Raw genomic sequence first — 5,602 nt, 5'->3', positions numbered from 1 at the left:
CCCTTCCAAACCCCCATCATACCCATTCCAACCTCAATGACCCTACACTTCAATCTTTCCCTCTCTTCAACATCCTTACAACACTATAACAACACATGCTCCACCGTTTCATTGACAATACCCTCCAGACACAAACCATTCACATGCTGCCAACCAGATGGAAGGACCAGTTCAATGTACAATGTCCTAAACACAATCGAGTAAACACCACCTCTTCCTTCCTAATCTGACCTTTGAACCTTGGTCCACCGACCTTTCTTTGGAGGGCATATAAATGCCGTCCCTTGTGCTCAGAGTCCCATCTCTTCTGCCACACATCTATCAAAATGGCCCTGATCTCACATTTGTCCTCACCTCTACCCAGTGGAACATTAATATATATTATATCTTGTTTTAAAGTTATTTTAGCTAACGAGTCTACAATTTCATTCCATTCCACACCTGAATGTGCTGGGACCCAGCAGAATCTCACTACTAGACCCATTCTCTCAATTCTCCATAATAACATTAATACCTCCAATAGTAGGTCACTCCTAATAGATTTACCAGATGATAAACTATTCAATACAGACAGAGAATCTGAGGATACTATAACTCTAACAGGTTGTACGTCCTCCACCCACTGGAGGACAACTATTATCACCAACAGTTCAACTGAGTACACTGACAGTTCATCTGTTAGTCTTCTACATATCTGCACATCACATTCAGGAAGGTAAACACCTGCTCCTGTGGGCCCACTATCTGGGCCCTTGGATCCATCTGTGAAAAGAGGTAAAAAAAGCATAACAACTTCTACCAATGTAATTGTCAACCAGTTTCCCTTTATCACTGACTTCTGACCCAATCTTTCCTTTTGTCTACCAAGGTTAGATCAACAACAGGATCTGGGAGTAACCATGGAGGAACATCCCCTATCACCACAGAAAAGGGCCAACCTCCAACTCCCTGAAACTACTCTCATCAGCAAGCTTTCCAACTGTCCAACCAAAACCACTGCCTTGTCTACTAGTATATTCCCAACAGTCATCTAGAACAGTAGCAGTGGGATGCTCAACCTCACAGCCTTTCAACCCAATAAGCTAATGACAACATCAGGCCAACTAACCCTACACTCATTAAAACCCACTACCCCCATTCCACTACTTTGACCCTATCTGCTCCTGCACCAGGCCAACTAACCCTACACTCATTAAAACCCACTACCCCATTCCACTACTTTGACCCTATCTGCTCCTGCACCAGGCCAACTAACCCTACACTCATTAAAACCCACTACCCCATTCCACTACTTTGACCCTATCTGCTCCTGTAACCAGGCCAACAGCCTGGGAGGACGGGACACCACCACTCAACACACCCTGGAACTCTTCTGAAGTCAAATCTAGTATGACCAAATACTTCTCTGCAGCTGCCACCAAAACATATTTTATTCTGTGATTTACATTCCATTTCTGCGGTACAGTTGATAACCATTTGCTATGAACACTAAGAAGCCAACCTTACTGAAGCATATATCACTGGTTGGCCCATCCCTCTGTGCTGTCACAGATCTACTACTCACAGGGATCCTCTCAGGATCCCTCAGCCTTGAACCCATCCTCCTCTACTTTCTTCACTGCCTCAGCAGTGACAACCTGTTCCCAACAGTGGGGTCAGTGGGATTGGATAGGGGCCCCTCTACCTCTCTCTCTCTCTCTCTCTCTGACTGGAGGAGACAGGTGAAATGGTGTGTCTCCTCTGGTCAACAATACTCACCTTGAAAGACTCCACAGCCTGTTGGAGCTCCTTCAGCTCCTTCTCTCTCTCCTGGAATCTCTGCTGGACCTTCTGCTGACTCATCCCCAGCTGCCTCTGTGGAGAATCACTCTTCAATGAGCTATCAAGCCTTATTAGTCCAGTAGATCAATAGTATAGTAATGTGACATAGGGCCCATAGAGAGGAAGGTCTAAAAATGGATGGTCCATTTACTAAATGATATTTATTTGTTGCTATGTGAATGATTATAGTTTTTATGGTAGGACTACATGTATCAACAGGTTGAGACTGAACTTTGGACTCATAAAAGGGCATTCAGAATGATAATAGTGTTTGACATTATAAAATGGTGATACATCTGGAGAATCTGGGTTGACATATCAATATACTCAAGGTTTGTGTTCATATTTGTTCTGCTGAGGATTCATTTCATTTGAATGATCTCATATTCAAACAGCCTTAGTTCCTACTGTATCTTTAATTCTTTGTTTATCAGACAGTCACCAACAAGTTGTTCTGGTCTTACCTGTTTCTCAGTCCTCTCTGCTGCAGCTGACACTGTATCATGGCCTTTATGTTCATCCATCAAACACTGATAACAGATACACTGCTGATCGGTACGACAGTAAACCTCCAGCAGTTTGTCATGATGAGAGCAGATCTTCTCCTGTAGTTGTGCGGTGGCTTTGACCAGCTTGTGCTTCTTCAAAGCAGGAGATTCGTAGTGAGATTGGAGGTGAGTCTCACAGTAAGAGGCCAGACACGCCAGACAGGACATGAGTGCTTTCTGGTCCCAGTGCAGACATCACACGCCACATCTCTAGGTCCAGCATAGCACAGAGCAGGAGGGGGAGCAGCCTGGAGTCCTGTCTTCTTCAGTTTCTCCACCAGCTCAGCCAACATGTTATTTTTCCTCAGATTAGGCCTTGGAGTGAAGGTCTCTCTGCACTGAGGACAGCTATAGACCCCTTTCAGAACATCCTGATCCCAGCAGCCCTCAATACAGCTCCTACAGTAACTGTGTCCACAGGGGATGGTGACTGGTTCCTTCAGTAGATCCAGACAGACAGAACAACAGAACTGGTCCTGGTCCAGCAGAACTCCCTGTTGAGCCATTTGGACGGTTGTTCACTCTCACACAGACAGACGACACAGAGACTCAGATCAGTTTCGTTTCCTCAGAAGAGTTTGTGAAGGGGGATGGACTTCCTGGTTCTGCCAGAGGGGTGGGGTTAGAGGGAGGGAGGGGTTAGAGGGAGGGAGGAAGAGAGAGAGGAACTGCATGCAACAGCAAGAGGGAGACAAATAGTCTTGTTCCTTGGTTAGAGCCCTTAACATGGAATAAATGAAATAATGAATCTTAAAATGTGAGTTATTAGAATATAAAGGGTAACAGTTTCTATGAAGTACATATTATAATTATTTTAATGACCTTTATAATGCCTTATAATACACTTATGTGTTCTAATAAGCAATAAGGCCTGAGGAGGTGTGGTATATGTAAGGAATGCGGACCTGGTGGCAGTGAAGTCAGACGCAGGAGAGCAGAGATAGGTAATAGCCGGAGCAGTTTAATACAAAACGAACCTACATGGGTACAAAACCCGATGCGCACCAGTAACAGAGTACAAGCACTTACAAACAAACAATTCCACACAAGGACATGGGGGGAACAGAGGGTTAAATACACAACAATTCATGATGGAAATGGAAACCAGATGTGTAAGAAAACAAGACAAAACAAATGGAAAATGAAAAGTGGATCGACAATGACTAGAAGACCGGTGACGCCGACCGCCGAACAAGGAGAGGAAATGACTTCGGTGGAAGTGGTGACAGTATATGGCTAATATACAGTACCACGGCTAAGTGCTGTTTTTAGGCACGACGCAAAGCGGATTGAGAATTATGTAACACTTTCAAAAATACAATCAAATAAAAATGTTATTGGTCACATACACATATTTAGTAGATGTTATTATGGGTGTAGTGAAATGCTTGTGTTCCTGGTTCCAACAGTGCAGTAATATCTAACAATACACCCTAATGTAAATGTCACAGGTGTCGTAGGGTTTAGACCAAGACGCAGTGGGAAAATGTACACTCATCTTCTTTTATTAAAGGACAAAGAACAGGCCAGTAAGGCACAAAGCTATACACAGCAACAATCAGCCACAAAACCCCCATGACAAACAAACTCCTAATTATAGGACCTTCAATCAGAGGCAACGATAACCAGCTACCTCCAATTGAAGGTCCAACCCCAATTAACTAAACATAGAACTACAATAGACAAGACAGAACATAGAAATACACTAACATAGAACATAGACTAACAAACCCCTGACCACATAAACCAAACACCCCTCTACCTAAATACATAGCCCGAACCACATAAACCAAACACCCCTCTACATAAATACATAGCCCGAACCACATAAACCAAACACCCCTCAACCTAAATACATAGCCCGAACCACATAAAACAAACACCCCTCTACCTAAATACATAGCCCGAACCACATAAACCAAACACCCCTCTACCTAAATACATAGCCCGAACCACATAAACCAAACACCCCTCTACCTAAATACATAGCCCGAACCACATAAACCAAACACCCCTCTACCTAAATACATAGCCCGAACCACATAAACCAAACACCCCTCTACCTAAATACATAGCCCGAACCACATAAACCAAACACCCCTCAACCTAAATACATAGCCCGAGACCACATAAACCAAACACCCCTCTACCTAAATACATAGCCCGAACCACATAAACCAAACACCCCTCTACCTAAATACATAGCCCGAACCACATAAACCAAACACCCCTCTACCTAAATACATAGCCCGAACCACATAAACCAAACACCCCTCTACCTAAATACATAGCCCGAACCACATAAACCAAACACCCCTCTACCTAAATACATAGCCCGAACCACATAAAACAAACACCCCCTGCCATGACCTGACCAAACTACAATAACAAATAACCCCTATTACTGGTCAGGACGTGACAGTAAAAAGTAAAGGAATTAAGAAATATAGAAATATTAGGATGAGCAATGTTGGAGTCCTGGAATATAAATATATATACTGTGAGTATATACTGTGTGTATATGTGTGTATATATATATGTGTGTATATATTTAGGACCTTCAATCAATATATTTATATACACTGCTCAAAAAAATAAAGGGAACACTTAAACAACACAATGTAACTCCAAGTCAATCACACTTCTGTGAAATCAAACTGTCCACTTAGGAAGCAACACTGATTGACAATACATTTCACATGCTGTTGTGCAAATGGAATAGACAACAGGTGGAAATTATAGGCAATTAGCAAGACACCCCCAATAAAGGAGTGGTTCTGCAGGTGGGGACCACAGACCACTTCTCAGTTCCTATGCTTCCTGGCTGATGTTTTGGTGACTTTTGAATGCTGGCGGTGCTTTCACTCTAGTGGTAGCATGAGACGGAGTCTACAACCCACACAAGTGGCTCAGGTAGTGCAGCTCATCCAGGATGGCACATCAATGCGAGCTGTGGCAAGAAGGTTTGCTGTGTCTGTCAGTGTAGTGTCCAGAGCATGGAGGCACTACCAGGAGACAGGCCAGTACATCAGGAGACGTGGAGGAGGCCGTAGGAGGGCAACAACCCAGCAGCAGGACCGCTACCTCCTCCTTTGTGCAAGGAGGAGCAGGAGGAGCACTGCCAGAGCCCTGCAAAATGACCTCCAGCAGGCCACAAATGTGCATGTGTCTGCTCAAACGGTCAGAAACAGACTCCATGAGGGTGGTATGAGGGCCCGACGTCCACAGGTGGG

The 5,602-nt window shown here is 44.0% G+C and overlaps 1 pseudogene; it reads right to left on the bottom strand.

Annotated features, from left to right (window-relative positions):
• LOC106595875 (tripartite motif-containing protein 16-like) overlaps positions 1-2,875 on the bottom strand; it is an 8,121-nt pseudogene extending 5,246 nt beyond the window's left edge.
• Positions 2,876-5,602: the final 2,727 nt, after the last annotated feature.

Source organism: Salmo salar, unplaced genomic scaffold (genome assembly GCF_905237065.1).
Source record: "Salmo salar unplaced genomic scaffold, Ssal_v3.1, whole genome shotgun sequence".
Classification (NCBI taxonomy): domain Eukaryota; kingdom Metazoa; phylum Chordata; class Actinopteri; order Salmoniformes; family Salmonidae; genus Salmo; species Salmo salar.
The sequence above is the reverse complement of the archived record's forward strand: the minus strand, read 5'-3'. Positions and strand labels throughout refer to the sequence as shown.